The sequence below is a fragment of the Stenella coeruleoalba genome (genome assembly GCF_951394435.1).
Source record: "Stenella coeruleoalba genome assembly, chromosome: 20".
In the NCBI taxonomy this organism is placed as follows: Eukaryota; Metazoa; Chordata; class Mammalia; order Artiodactyla; family Delphinidae; genus Stenella; species Stenella coeruleoalba.
Genome location: NC_137166.1, coordinates 22,073,075 through 22,089,690, shown reverse-complemented (window position 1 = coordinate 22,089,690; position 16,616 = coordinate 22,073,075). Strand labels below are relative to the sequence as shown.

At 37.9% G+C, this 16,616-nt stretch overlaps 1 pseudogene across 1 annotated transcript; it reads right to left on the bottom strand.

Moving 5' to 3' along the window:
* Window positions 1-4,541: 4,541 nt before the first annotated feature.
* Window positions 4,542-7,335, bottom strand: LOC307178766 (eukaryotic translation initiation factor 4 gamma 2-like; annotated as a pseudogene). Its single transcript has one exon. The product of its transcript is annotated as a eukaryotic translation initiation factor 4 gamma 2-like (transcript).
* Between the last annotated feature and the right edge of the window lie 9,281 nt (window positions 7,336-16,616).

The following is a 16,616-nucleotide window of genomic DNA, read 5'->3' as shown; positions in this document are numbered from 1 at the left end:
GTCCAAGAACAATTTTAATAAGTCATCTAGAGCTTCTCTCAGCCCACACATATTTTTGGCAGCACAGGAATATTGCTTTCTGCCATCTGTGCAGAATAGAATTTGGATTTTTGTTCAGGGTCAGTTAGAATGTGCTTAAGACCCAATGTGTAGCTAGGCTTTGATTCTTGCTCTAAACTTTTGATATGTGTTGTTTAGAATTTAAAGTGGTTTCACTAAAATCTTCTCTTTCTTTTCTGTAGCTGACATATTGTACTAATAAAGTTTAAAATAAATTCTTTTCAGTAGTAGTTGGCTGTTTTGTTTTTATGGCGATCTAATCTAACATCATTTCATTCAGTTTGTTTTGAAGATACACTCTGGGAGAGGAATAATTTAAGAATACACGACAGTCGTTGTATATACCAAGGTATAAACACAAAATCTGACTGAGGAATGTCTATGCACCAAGCAAATTTCTCAGTAATATTTGTACTTGATATTTTCATTCCCATTCTGACAGATGAAGAAACTGAGGCTCAATAATGATACACAACTAGTAAGAAGTAGAATTAGGCTGTTAACTTAGGTTTGTGTTGTGCCAAAGCTTATGTTCTACTTAAAGAAACATGCTCCAATAATATTCACTTCTTTTCAATAAAGATGCATAAGTTCCTATTATTTGCTGAGGACTATACTGAGTTCCTTGGGAAGAAAGAAACTGAAACAGGAGGTCTCATTCTTTCAGAATTTTTAAATATAAATGAACAAGGTAGCACACATAGGAAGTAACCTCTATATTACTGCAAGGATGTTCTTTCTCAAACACAAAGCTACTTACATACCATTTTGTTGAAAAATGTCTTTAGTGTCTTTCTGTCTACAGGATAAAGCCTAAATTATTTAACATGACATTAACTGAACCTCTGCCCACTTCTCCAACTTAATTTCCAATATGCTAATGTCCTTATAGCCTACATTCCAGCTACCCCAAATTACTTGTGCTTTCTGGAATGTGACTTTTTGTCACTATCCTAAAATTTTGCTGTTCCGATTTTTCTATCTGGGATTTCTTTCCATCATTTTAAAGGCAAGTTTTTGTCAAGAATCATCTGAAACAATACCTCTTTCATGGATTATGCTTTCTATCACCTGTAAACCACATCCATGCTTCTTCAACATAGCTATGGCAGCTACAGCTTACGTTTACATACTTTCTTCCTGGGTAGATTGAATTTTACAGTCTCAGGGCCATGTTCAGGGTATGTGGTAGAATTACAGCCATTAAATATTCTTTTAATAAGCAAAAAACTGAGAACAGGAGAGAGAGGGTGGGTAAAAGGACCATCCAAATCTCTTGTAGGAGAGAAATAGGAAGCCCCGCAATAAATCTTATGAAAATTCAAAGCAAATAAATTCTATCATCATAAAGATTAGCTAGTTAATCTTTAACTAGGCTTCCATTAAAATAGTAGACACATACCAATAAAAATGACACAGGTCACTTTAGCTACCATGTACTCAGAGAGGGGGGTTCCAAAAGAAATTTTCTTTAAAATACAACAAACACACTTTAGTTACTGTGAATGAGAGAGAAAAGTACAGCTGTCCACACTGACATCTCAACTCTGGCCTAGATGATGGTCTTACACAGACAGACACACACATGATGAGAGTCTCATACAGACACACACACATGCATGCACACGCCATGTGCACACACTCTCTTTTAAAATAGATTTTGGTGCTTATAAATACAAGATGACCAATGTTATACATGTTACAAAAAATTTTGATTGTATTTCTTTGGTGTTTCCTTTTCTCTTTTTATTTATTCAGTTAGTTATGGCAGTAACTGTAACAGTCATTTAGTATCACTTCTGCTTCAGTAAATTACCTTGCTTTATCCCGGGGGCGGGGGGGAATACAACTAAAACTCAAAGAAGAATGTAATAAGCCCTAGAACAATATATACATTGCACTGAGATAGGATTAGCTCCTTCAGAAAGTGGTAGGGTTTAGCACAAGAGGTATGAGAGTGGACGCCCAGGGATCTTCTTAATGGGAGATTGCCACTAGGAAAAAAAAAAAAGAAAAACAGGAAAAAAGAGAACATGGTTAACCACAGAGGAAGGGTAGTAAAAAGAAGAGAGAGGGTAGGGTAACCAGTAAGAAAGCAAACTATATTATTTTCCCAGTGCCACATCCTGGGCCAAAAATCTTGCTCATTCAGGGAATTGGCAGAGATGAATCATTTTTCTCATTTTCAGTTTTTGGTACATTCTTTCTGAGCAGCTCATTTGAAGAATGTAAACTCCAGGAACATGGATCTGTGTATCCCAGAGCTTTCAGAGTGACGAGAATCCTGGCTGTTGGTTGAATGAAGAAGCAAGAATACCCTAGTGTCTGACACCAAAGTCCTAGGTGTGTGCCCTTAACCTGCCTCTATCTCCAGCCTCAGCTTTTGCCACATCATAGTTAACCTACTGCAGCCTCACAGGTCTGCTTCTCACCAATGAGTCCTCCAAGCTTCTGGCATTTGTTTTGGTCTGAAACCCTATGTCATCCTGCCCAATAGATACATAGCATGAACCACAAAGCAAGTCTGATGTGTAATTACAAATTTTCTAGTAGCCACACTAAAAATGTAAATTAGACAGGTGAAGTTAATTTTGATAGTAATTTTTTATTTAACCCAATATATATAAAACATTAACATTTGAGAAATAGTCTATATAAAAATGGAGGTATGAACAAGGTATTTTATTTTCTTTTATTTTTATAATAACATGTAGAAGTTTTTGTGTATACTGGACTTACAGCACACCTAAATTTACACTAGCCGTTTTTCATGTCCTTCATTGGACAGTGCAGTTCAAACCCTTGCTGTCTTCACTCTCCTCCCTCCGCCTTTCCCTGGGAAGCTGTTCTAATCTGCTATTATGGCTTAGAGAAAAGCTTCCCTTTCTGGAGATCAGATTTTACCTCTATATCATATACTCTCTTACAAAATTCTTCATTATAGAAATTCTATGCTAATGAGTAATAACTCTTGGTGCTATCAGTTTAAAATCTGTATTCCTCACTAGACTGAAGGCTCCAGGAACACTTCTTTCATATTAATCCTTATATCCCTTGTGCTTACATAATATCCAACAAGAGGAGACATTTAATTAATACCTATTGAATAATCATTATTTAGTGCCTCTGACCCTTTATTTCCTCATCTATATAACAGGGATAAAAACGCCTATCTCATAGAGTGACTATAAGAATTAAACAACTTCATACATTCATGCATGTTTGTGTGTGTGTGTGTGTGTGTGTGTGTGTGTGTGTGTGTACTTAGAACAATGGCTAATACATCATAAGTTCTACATAGGGTCTGGCTTTTGGTAACAGTCATAGCAGTACGACTAAATCTAATTTTGTGAGGATTAAGGCAGACAGATTGAGGAGGGTGTCTGGCATATGATAGTGCTACTTTTAAAAATTTTGTTATGCTCAGTCTATTATTTCATATAAATGTCATAGCATATGCTCTAGTAATTAAACCTCTTAGTATTAATTTGTAGTCCCAACCTTGGATTGCAATATTCTTAAGAGGTCCAGGAAAATAAAGAGTATTCTTCATTTAACAGCAGGCTGCACATATAATTACTAGAAGAAATGCAGAATTAAGCTTTAATTAAGGCCCACATGAGACTGCTTGGTGAATGTATCTAGGTGGTAATATTGCTCATCTGTAAACCATAACTTCTAGAGTTTAGTATTTCCCTTTCCATCAATGTTTTTTTTTTTCAAGTATCACAATGTTTATTGATAGATACAAGTATATAAAATCATGGCATGAACATGACTTGGTAAATTAAGTAGACTTAATTTCAATACTATAATACAAGGGACCAATTCAAATTCTCACCATTAGTTTCACACTCACAAAGACCACTTCAAGGGCACTTACAATCTCTCAAAATGTATCAGTTTTGTGCAAGTAAACCATGTTTCTTTTAAAAAGACTTGTGCACTTGCTCAGGCTCAAGGATATTAAAATCTAGCACATAAAACCCATTACTAGAGGTAGAAATACTGGCAATATACTATTACGGCAGCAATCATCAATTACAGTTAAGAATTTTTCTGTAACAACCAAATGGATAAGTAAATATTGCAACAACCCAAGTATTACTAAGCAAAGTGCATTTCTACAGTATTCAGTGTTGCTATTCAGTTTTCTAACTTAAAACAATCTATGATAACTGGCAGCAAAGAAGGTCCCTGCAATAGACTGCCTCTGCTTGAGAACTTATGATGTAATTATTGCATGCTGCTAATATACTATCTAAACATTAAAGATACTCCTAAAATATTTGATGGTAGACTATGATTAAGACATTACACTGCAAAAAAACTTATGCAGAACGAAATCCTAACTGACACGCTTCTGCTTTAAATATTGTGCAAACATTACAGCAGAATGAACTTTCGCAGTGGTTAGGTCAAATGCAGTTCCGTCATAGTAATGGTATGTTTTGCACAATTTAAGGCTTTGGTTGATTCTTTTAGTCAGCTTCTTCCTCTGATTCTTCTTCTTCAGCAGTTTCTAGCCAGGTTAGTCACTGATTCACCTGGAACAAAGCCTTGCCTTTCCCTGGGAACTCTTGGGTTATATCTTCTTTCCAAGCCAAGAAACCTTCTTCAATAATTTCCATGTCATAGAAGTGAACAAAAAAGCAAAGTAACATGCCTTTTGGGAAGTTGCTATTGTAGCAGTGCACCTGAAGAGCACAGAGGGCACTGACTTGTAGATCAATGTGATCATGAAGGAATTTCTGCATTACTGGCTTGAAGGAAAGAAGCAGTTGTTTTTCCTGCTCTGTTCTTTGGAAGGAGCAGAGGAAGAATCTCTTTCATCACTGGTGGGTTTACTTCACTAGAAAGGTACTGTAAGAAGCTAGTCACTAAGATGTTCACAAATCCTTTACCTACATGAAGTTTGGGAGAGATGTTATCTTTAATCCACTTATATATGGTTTGAGGAGATGATCCAACTTTATTTGCTTTAACAGTGCCTTCTCCAATTTGAGGAGTGGGAATAAGAAACTCAGTCCGTTTCCTCCCAAGATCTCCAACATGTGGTCCTTATTCTGATCAATTTCTGGGAGCATTTTCTGCATATTAACCTTGCTTTGTTGGAAAAGCTCTGTTAACCACTCTCAATCTTATAATTTAGCTAATTGCTGAAGACAAACTAAGAAGAGAGGAAAATGGGTGCCACTTTCCAGTGGTTGAGCTAGTTCTGAAATGCTCACCAGCTCCCAAATGATAGCATGGGCTTCAAACTGTGCTAAATATGATTTCACCAAGGGGATATCAATCTCCAGTTTGGGGCACTGGTCCAATGCACTCAGGAAAGACTGCATGAAGTTGTCACTTGTGGCCATCCCTTCCTGTTTGAGTAAACTGATCAAAGAACTTGCTTTTTCTTTATCTTCATCGCTTCTATCTAGTGACAGGATGATTACTTTGCTTAATATCTCAGGGAGAAAGTGTTTAGAAGCCCTCATCTCTCTTACACCATTGACAGCTTCGTTTGCATTTCCACTATTCAGATACTTGGTTACAACAGTTTTGGTTAGTTTAAGCAGTTCTTCCTTTGGTGGTGGTGGCTTTTTACTGGTCTTGGCAGGCTTTTCCTGAATAAGTGGTGGATTAGTTTTGAGACCAGCTGAGGTGTCTGTCCCAGAGGTGGTGTTTGAGTGTGTGGTGGTTGTGCACTAGAAGGAATCATAGTTATCTGGGGCTGAAGCTTTGGCACTTGATTTTTATTCATTAGGAAAGACTGAGCAGGCCTCAGGCTAATCTCATCTGCATTAAGCTGTCCTTTCTTAGAAAACTGAGGTGGCATATCCTTCAACTGTCCTTGCAGCTGGGATAAAACTCTCTGACTCTGGTTATGGTAGAGCTGGCTTAGCCCCTGGCTTTTCATAAACTTGCCTCCCATCTCCCCAAACTGTGATTGTGTGGGAGGTATGATGTGTCCCCCATGGCCACTGAAGAGTTGATTTGAACGATGACGCCCCATAGTGGGTGAAAATCTATCCTGGATAACTCCTGGACCAGTACCAATTCTGCTACCTGGCATTTGTCCAAACATATCAGCAAGTCCTCCAAGTGGGTCCCTATCCATTGTCATCCTGGGTGGCATGAACGGTTCCTCCAGAAAGAAGTCACTTCTCATCCCTTGAGCCATAGGAGCAGGAATAAACACTCCTAGATCTTTTACCGCATCTTGATGGATTTGATTGATCATCTTTGGTCCATTGTCAAGAAAAGCCTTGCGAGGAATCCAATGGTGTTCTTTCAACTCTATGGTATGCTGCAGCAGGAAACGAATCCTCACCAGCAATTCCTTACTTAACATCAAGGAGCACATTTGGGCAAAGTACTGATCCATTAAGGACTTGGCTCTTTCTTTGTCTAATCTAGGTCCCACTGTCCTCATTATCTGACAGAGGCACTCCAAATCCTCTTCCATATCTTTGAGTTGGAGTCTCTTCTTTTTTTCCAAAAGTGTTTTGGAAGGATAGATTCATAAATAAGATCAAGCTTTCCAAGTTCTCCAACGAATCTGATGTTCCCCAACATCTTGATCTTAGTAATGGCTCTCTGTTCCTCCTCCTCGGGGAGGAGGGGATTTTCACGCTTATCATAGATATCAACATTTCTGGTTCGGTTTTCAAATTCATCTTGTAATTTGGAAATTCAGAGGCGTCTGAATGTTGTGCTTTGCTTCTGTCCTGGTTGACCCTCTGCTGCTGGGCCATCGAAGTTTGGTTCATCTTCTGCCAATCGCAGACATAGCTGAGCATACAGTGAGCTATACTTTGGGCTTTGTCCACAATCAGCAGTATGATCCCTTTAAGGATGAGTTTAGACTCTACACCCACAATGAGGAGCTCAAGGCAAAGCTTGTCAAACTTCTCAGGAGTAAGCTTACTTAGTATGCCTCTTACTTTCCTGAAGATTGCATCATGTCGTTCTCTTTCATTTGCATAGTTGTTTGCTACGGAGTTGTCACCTCGCCTAGTGTTTCCTGCAGGAATCCATTTCTGCGTGTTTTTGCCCTGGGGATTTCCCCAGGAACTCACTGTTGCCAGCAGTCTTGAGATAGTGCTGAGGTGCACCCCGGCTTCCTCTTCCGCCAGAAGAAGCACTGAAATGAGAAGTACTGCCTTCTGCAATCTCACTCTTCACTTTGGCAGCATGACAATGAAGAATCTTCGAAAGAATAATATTAATGGATGGGGTGGGAAGGGAAGGGGATGGGAGAAATGAAAAACCTTCACCGAGAACTCAGCATTTGCCACTGCAGCTGCCTCCTCAGGATCTGGTCATCGGGGACGGGGAAGAGAGGGGGAGGGGAACGGAAAAGAAAAAAGGCGGAGGGAAGGGGGAGGAAGGAGTCGCCCCTTCCAGCAATGTTATGTGATTTAAGAAGGCATTTGAGTTTCTGTAGTTTTATTTGTCTAATGAGAGGTAGGACTGGTGATTATTTCCTAAATTTGGGCCAGTCATGAAAATCTGTCCCCATAACTGATTCTTCTTTAGCCCCCTCTGAAGAGACATACACTGTTAATCAGCTTATTGTACTTTCCTTTTCCTTTCATTGTCTTTACTCCTTCCATCTGAAGTGTAGTTGTAATAAAGTCAGTCGAGCCTCCTGCAGGCTAATGTGGACTGGGAAATAATGGGTTACACCTATAAGGCCTCTCTAGCTTGCAAATGATAAGAATCCGTAGTGACTATCCAGTCCATCCAACATTAAAATAGAAATCTAATAGTATAAAATGGTTGTAAAGATAACCCAATGTCCCAGGCAAGGATTTAAAACGCTTTAAGTAGAGTTGATTTACAATGTTGTGTTAGTTTCTGGTATATGGAAAAGTGATTCAGATATACATAAACACACACACATACATATATGATTCATATATATATATACACACACATACATATTCATATATATTTTCTTTTTCATATTCTTTTCCATTATGGCTTATTACAGGATATTAAATATGGTTCCCTGTGCTATACAGTAGAACCTTGTTTAAAAAGCCTTTTTTAAAAAGCAGATGTTAACCCTCAAGAGGGAGCCATCTACAACTCAGTATAAAGGACTTAGTTGCCACAATAACCCTTTGTTCTGGACAAAAGTCTGATATGTTCACTGATTTCTACAATCAAAAGATGACTACATGGTGAAATTAGGCTGATTTTCCTTACTGAGGCCCAATGGTCAGTAAGTGGCCAGAATGGCCAGTAGGGATATGGAGCTCCTATGGGTCACAGGCAGGAGTGGAGGTACCACCAAATTGCAGCTCAGATTATCACCAAGAGAAAAGTTAATGGCTTTTAATCAAGAAAGCCAAGATAAGTGGGCTTTCAAAGAAAGGGAAGCAAGAAATTGGAGACCTGTGGAGGACATAAAACAAAGGGGAGTAGCTGGAGAAGGATTACTGTGCACATTTCATATTTAACACTCGATAATGCCTCTGCCTGTGGGTAAAAGCTAAATAAATTAGAAAATGTTAGTAGGATTTATCATGCATCATGCAAATAAAAAGGTTGGAATTCAGTCTGATGTGAGTTACTTTGAATTCTGAAACCACAATTTAATAGCTGCGTGCTCTTTGTCTGCTTACTTAAGCTTGATAAGCTTCCACAGTCTCTACTTCTAAAGTAACAGGGAAATGCCTATGGTACAGATTTCTTTTGGCTTTCTTTGAATTACTAAATGGCACAGAACAGATCTAAATAATGCTATTTCTCTTTTCTGTCCCCCTCTTTCTTTCATCTGAATGGCACTGTGTTTGTACAATTCTGTAGTTAGCATGATCAAACCTTCTTCAGATTTCACACTGCACACTTAGGAATACAAACCAAATTAAAGAGAAGAATGTGACAAAATTGCAATGGTGAGTGTGTGTGTGTGTGTGTGTGTGTGTGTGTGTCTTGTAAAAGTTGAAAGTATTGATTAAAAAGTCTCCATTTCTTAAATTATTTCTGGCTCAATTTTCTAGACTTTCAGGTACTTTTAAGATCTTTTTATTCTTAGGAATAAAACATTCATTTTTGCATACAAATAACTAGCTGGAGATAGAAGAATAGAGAAATATACTCAGTAGGAATTAGTAACTTTAAGATAGTAATGAGCATAACATAACTATCTTCATCACTTTCATATACACTGCCTTCTTACACACCCACAATAATCAGGTGAGATAGGTAATTACTAGTCATACTTCACAGACAGAGATTATAAGACTCATCTTAAGGCCACAGAGCAAAAAGTTGCAGGCTCTCTAAATCTCACCTTTTCATATAATATTGCTGCTGCCAAATGCAACAATATTTTCTTGTGTAAAAAGATCACATTTTAATTTCCCCTGATGTTACGAAAACACAAGTACTAGAGAGGAATGTGGTTGACATTAAAACCACTGAAAACAAACTAAGCACTCTTTTTACGGAATCTTTCCAATTTAGGAAAGCCCATAACTATAAACAAAGAAAGTACCATACAGAAGAGAATGAGATAACAGTTACTATCTAGGAAATATTATCCAAAGTCTACGTGAATAGGCCTTCAGTCCCAGACATTTAAAGTCTACTAGTTGTGGGCCTAACAGCAGTATACCCAAATGATAGAGTATCCAGGACAGTATGATGATACCTGCTTTAAGAGAAGTCATTTCCAAATCACTGAACCTTGAACAATGAAAGGTGAGCACTACTGGCATACCTGTTAGACTGAACAAACCCAGAACACAGTATACATGGATCAGACCTTTGCTATCTATAAATATTACATAAGCATTCAGTATTGGACAGCTCTGAGCTTTCTGAGTATAGGCATTGTTCTTCAAGATAGGCATATGTAATACCATGTAGTATACAGAAAAAAAAATTAATTGGGAAAGGAAGACCTTAATCCCAGCTGATTAATTCTCTCTGAAAAGTTATCTATGGTCTCTGAACTGTCATTTACCTGAGATCAAAATCTCTGACCTGCCTACATCACAGAATACTTAGGAATTATCATAGAACTAAAATACCCCATATTGTGTAAAGAACAGACAGATTATAAGGAGGTGTTATTCTCAAACCAAATTTAAAACTTCCTGTTGTTTCAATCCATCTAGCTTATTATATGTGAAACTTCTTTTAAATACTAATTTTATTATATTTATTTTTTTAAATATGGAGCTCATGAATTACTTTTTTAATTAATATTTTTATAGAGCACGCTCTTATTAGTTATCTATTTTATACATATTATAATGTATGTATGCCAATTCCAATCTCCCCATTCATCCCACCACCACCAAGCCGCACCCCACTTTCCCCCATTTCTGTCCATACTTTTGTTCTCTACATCAGTGTCTCTATTTCTGCCTTGAAAACTGGATCATCTGTACCAGTTTTCTAGATTCCACATATATGCATTAATATACGATATGTGTTTTTCTCTTTCTGACTTAGTTCACTCTGTAGGACAGTCTCTAGGTACATCCACGTCTCTGCAAATGACCAATTTCGTCCCTTTTATGGCTGAGTAATATTTCATTTTATATATGTAGCACATCTTCTTTATCCATTTGTCTTTTGATGGGCATTTAGGTTGCTTCCATGACCTGGTTACTGAAAATAGTGCTGCAATGAACATTGGGGTGCATGTGTCTTTTTGAATTATGCTTTTCTCTGTGTATATGCCCAGTCGTGGGATTGCTGGGTCATATGACAATTCTATTTTTAGTTTTTTAAAAACCCTCCATAATGTTCTCCAGAGTAGCTGTATCAATTTATATTCCCACCAACAGTGTAGGAGGGTTACCTTTTCTCCACACCCTCTCCAGCATTTGTGGTTTGTAGATTTTCTGATGATGCCCATTCTAACCGGGGTGAGGTGATACCTCATTGTAGTGTTCATTTGCATTTCTCTAATAATTAGTGTTGTTGAGCATCTTTTCATGTGCCTCTTGGCCATCTGTATGTCTTCTTTGGAGAAATGCCTAGCTAGGTCTTCTGCCCATTTTTTGATTGGTTTGTTTGTTTTTTTAATATTGAGCTGCATTTGCTGTTTATATATTTTGGAGATTAATCCTTTGTCCGTTGATTCGTTTGCAAATATTTTCTCCCATTCTGAGGGTTGTCTTTTTTGCTTTGTTTATAGTCTCCTTTGCTGTGCAAAAGGTTTAGAGTTTCATTAGATCCCATTTGTTTATTTTTGTTGTTATTTCCATTACTCTAGGAGGTGGATAAAAAAGATATTGCTGTGATTTATGTCAGAGAGTGTTCTATGTTTTCCTCGAAGAGTTTGGTAGTGTCTGGTCTTACATTTAGGTCTTCAATACATTTTGAGTTTATTTTTGTGTATTGTGTAAGGGAGTGTTCTAATTTCATTCTTTTACATGTAGCTGACCAGTTTCCCCAGCACCACTTACTGAAGAGACAGTCTTTTCTCCATTGTATATCCCTGCCTCCTTTGCCATAGATTAGTTGACCATAGGTACATGGGTTTATCTCTGGGCTTTCTATCCTGTTCCACTGATCTATATTTCTGTTTTTCTTCCAGTACAATATTGTCTTGATTACTGTAGCTTTGTACTAGAGTCTGAAGTCCAGGGATCTAATTCATCCAGCTCCATTTTTTTCCCTCAAGATTGCTTTGCCACTAGGGGTCTCTTGTGTCTCCATATAAACTTTAAGATTTTTTGTTCTAGTTCTGTAAGAACTGCCCCTGATAATTTCATAGGGATTGCATTGAATCTGTAGATTGCTTTGGGTAGTATAGCCATTTTCACAATATTAATTCATCCAATCCAAGAACATGGTATATCTCTCGATCTGTTTGTGTCATCTTTGATTTCTTTCATCAATGTCTTATAGTTTTCTGAGTATATGTCTTTTACCTCCTTAGGTAGGTTTATTCCTAGATATTTTACTCTTTTTGTTGCAATGGTGAATGGGAGTGTTTCCTTAATTTCTCTTTCAGATTATTCATCATTAGTATATAGGAATGCAAGAGATTTCTGTATATTAATTTTGTATCCTGCAACTTTACCAAATTCATTGATAAGCTCTAGTAGTTTTCTCGTGGCATCTTTAGGATTATCTATGTATAGTATCATGTCATCCGCAAACAGTGACGGTTTTACTTCTTCTTTTCCAACTTGTATTCCCTTTATTTCTTTTTCTTCTCTGACTGCCATGGACATCCTTGTCTTGTTCCTAATCTTAGAGGAAACGCTTTCAGTTTGTCACTGTTGAGAATGATGCTTGCTGTGGGTTTGTCGTATATAGTCTTTATTAGGTTGTGGTAGGTTTCCTCTAGGCCCACTTTCTGGAGAGTTTTTATCATAAATAGGTGCTGAATTTTCTCAAAAGCTTTTTCTGAATCTATTGAGATTATCATATGGTTTTTATCCTTCAATTTGTTAATATGTTGTATCACATTGATTAGTTTGCATATATTGAAGAATCCTTGCATCCCTGGGATAAATCCCACTTAACCATGGTGTATGATCCTTTTAATGTGTTGCTGGATTCTGTTTGCTAGTATGTTGTTGAGGATTCTTGCATCTATAGTCATCAGTGATATTGGTCTGTAATTTTCTTTTTCTGTAGTATGTTTGCCTGGTTTTGGTATCAGGGTGCTAGTGGCCTTGTAGAATGAGTTTGAGACTGTTCCTTCCCCTACAATTTTTTGGAAGAGTTTGAGAAGGATGGGTGTTAGCTCTTCTCTAAATGTTTCATAGAATTCCCTGTGAAGCCATCTGGTCCTGGACTTTTGATTGTTGGAAGATTTTTAACCACAGTTTCAATTTCATTACTTGTGATTGGTCTGTTCATATTTTCTATTTCTTCCTGGTTCAGTCTTGGAAGGTTATACCTTTCTAAGCACTGTCCATTTCTTCCAGGTTGTCCACTTTATTGGCTAGAGTTGCTTGTAGTAGTCTCTTAGGATGCTTTGTATTTCTGTGGTGTCTGTTGTAACTTCTATTTTTTCATTTCTAATTTTATTTATTTGAGTGCTCTCCCTCTCTTTCTTGCGAGTCTGGCTAAAGTTTATCAATTTTGTTTATCTTCTCAAAGAACCATCTTTTAGTTTTATTGATCTTTGCTATTGCTTTTCTGTTTCTATTTCATTTATTTCTGCTCTGATCTTTATGATTTCTTTCCTTCTACTAACTTTGGGTTTTGTTTGTTCTTCTTTCTCTAGTTCCTATAGGTGTAAGGTTAGATTGTTTATTTGAGATATTTCTTGTTTCTTGAGGTAGACTGTATTGCTATAAAATTCCTTCTCAGAACCGCTTTTGCTGCATCCCATAGGTTTTGGATCATCGTGTTTTTGTTGTCATTTGTCTTTAGGTATTTTCTGATTTCCTCTTTGATTTCTTCAGTTATCTCTTGGTTACTTAGTAATGTATTTTTTTAGCCTTCATGTGTTTTTGTTTTTTACATTTTCTTCCCTGTAATTTATTTCTAATCTCATAGCATGTGGTTGGAAGAGATGCTTGGTATGATTTCAATTTTCTTAAATTTACCGAGGCTTGATTTGTGACCCAAGATGTGATCTATCCTGAAGAATGTGCCGTGTGCACTTGAGAAGAAAGTGTAATGTGCTATTTTCGGATGGAATGTCCTATAAATATCAATTAAATCTATCTGGTCTATTGTGTCATTTAAAGCTTGTGTTTCCTCATTAATTTTCTGTCTGTATGATCTGTCCACTGGTGTGTGTGAAGTGTTAAGTCCCCCAATATTATCGTGTTATTGTCAATTTCCTCTTTTATAGCTGTTAGCATTTGCCTTATGTATTGAGGTGCTCCTATTTTGGGTGCATATATATTTATAATTTTTATTTCTTCTTCTTGGATTGATCCTTGATCATTATGTAGTGTCCTTCCTTGTCTCTTGTAACATTCTTTATTTTAAAGCTATTTTATCTGATATGAGTATTGCTACTCCAGCTTTCTTTTTGATTTGCATTTGCATGGAATATCGTTTTCCATCCCCTCACTTTCAGTCTGTATGTGTCCCTAGGTCTGAAGTGGGTCTCTTGTAGACAGCATATATATATGGGTCTTGATTTTGTATCCATTCAGTGAGACTACGTCTTTTGGTTGGAGCATTTAACCCATTCACATTTAAGGTAATGATCAACATGTATGTTCCTACTACCATTTTCTTAATTGCTTTCGGTTTGTTTTTGTAGATCCTTTTCTTCTCTTGTGTTTCCCACATAGAGAAGTTCCTTTAGCATTTGCTGTAGAGCAGATTTGGTGCTGCTGAATTCTCTTAGCTTTTGCTTGTACATAAAGCTTTTGATTTCTCCATTGAATCTGAATGAGATCCTTGCCGGGTAGAGTAATCTTGGTTGTAGGTTCTTCCCTTTCATCACTTTAAATATATTGTGCCACTTCCTTCTGGCTTGTAGAGTTTCTGCTGAGAAGTCAGCTGTTAACCTTATGGGAGTTCCCTTGTATGTTATTTGTCGTTTTTCCCTTGTTGCTTTTAATAAATTTTCTTTGTCCTTAATTTTTGTCAGTTTGATTACTATGTGTCTCAGTGTGTTTCTCCTTGGGTTCATCTTGCCTGGGACTCTCTGAGCTTCCTGGACATGGGTGGCTATTTCTTTTCCCGTGTTAGGGAAGTTTTAAACTATAATCTTTCCAAATATTTTCTTGGGTCCTTTCTCTCTCTCTTCTCCTTCTGGGACTCCTATAATGCGAATGTTGGTGCATTTAATGTTGTCCCAGAGGTCTCTTAGTCTGTCTTCATTTCTTTTCATTCTTTTTTCTTCATTCTGTTCTGTGGCAGTGAATTCCATCATTCTGTCTTCCAGGTCACTTATGTGTTCTTCTGCTTCAGTTATTCTACTATTGATTCCTTCTATTGTAGTTTTCATTTCAGTTATTTTATTGTTCTTCTCTATTTGTTTGTTCTTTAATTCTTCTAGGTGTTTGTTCTTTAATTCTTCTAGGTCTTTGTTAAACATTTCTTGAATCTTCTTGATCTTTGCCTCCATTCTTTTTCCTTGGTCCTGGATCATCTTCACTATCATTATTCTTTTTCTGGAAGGTTGCCTATCTCCACTTCATTTAGTTGTTTTTCTGGGGTTTTATCTTGTTCCTTCATCTGGTACATAGCCCTCTGCCTTTTCATTTTGTCTATCTTTCTGTGAATGTGGTTTTCATTCCACAGGCTGTGGGATTGTAGTTCTTCTTGCTTCTGCTGTCTGCCCTCTGGTGGATGAGGCTATCTAAGATGCTTGTGCCAGGTACCTGATGGGCGGGTCTGGTGGTGGGTAGTGCTGGGTGTTGCTCTGGTGGGCAGAGCTCAGTAAAAGTTTAATCCACTTGTCTGGTGATGGGTGGGGCTGAGTTCCCTCCCTGTTGGTTGTTTGGCTTGAGGTGACCCAGCACTGGCACCTACAGGCTCTTTGGTGGGGCTAATGGGGGGACTCCAGCCACCCCCCACCTCTGAAGGAGACCCTCCAACACTAGCAGGTACGTCTGGTTCAGTCTCCTATGGGCTCACTGCTTCTTCCCCTGCGTCCTGATGTGCACACTACTTTCTGTGTGCACTTCAGTAGGGGAGTTTCTGTTTTCCCCAGTACTGTTGAATTCCTGCAATCAAATCCCACTAGCCTTCAAAGTCTGATTCTGTAGGAATTCCTCCTCCCGTTGCTGGAACCCCAGGTTGGGAAGCCTGATGTGGGGCTCAGAACCTTCACTCCAGTGGGTGGACTTCTGTGGTATAAGTGTTCTCCAGTTTGTGAGTCACCCACCCAGCAGATGTGGGATTTGATTTTATTGTGATTGCATCCTGTTACCGTCTCATTGAAGCTTCTCCTTTGTCTTTGGATGTGGGGTATATTTTTTGGTGAGTTCCAGTGTCTTCCTATTGAATACTGTTCAGCAGTTAGCTGTGATTCCGGTGCTCTCACAACAGGGAGTGAGTGCACGTCCTTCTACTCTGCCATCTTGAGGCAATCTCCTGAAATTTTTGTTTTTAATTGGAGTAAAATTGCTTTACAATTTTGTGTTAGTTTCTGCTGTACAATGAAGTGAATCAGCTATATGTATACTTATATATCCCCTCCCTCTTCGACCTCCCTCCCCCTCTCTCCCCCCATATAGGTCATCACCGAGCACCGAGCTGAGCTCCCTGTGCTATACAGCAGGTTCCCACTAGCTATTTATTTTACACATGGTAGTGCATTTATATAAAACTTTATCTCCCTATTTGTCCCACCTCCCCTTCCCCTCCTGTGTCCACATGTCTGTTTTCTACGTCTACATCTCTATTCCTGCCCTACAATTAGGTTCATCTATACCATTTCTCTAGATTCCACATATATGCGTTAATATATGATATTTGTTTTCCTCTTTCTGGCTTGCTTCACTTTGTATGACAGACTCTAGGTCCATCCACATCTCTATAAATGACCCCATTTCATTCCTTTTTATGGCTGAGTAATATTCCATTGTATATATGTACCATTGTTCATTCACTTAGCATATATGTCTTGAACATCTACTCCATTGCAGAAGCTGTGGTACGCCCTT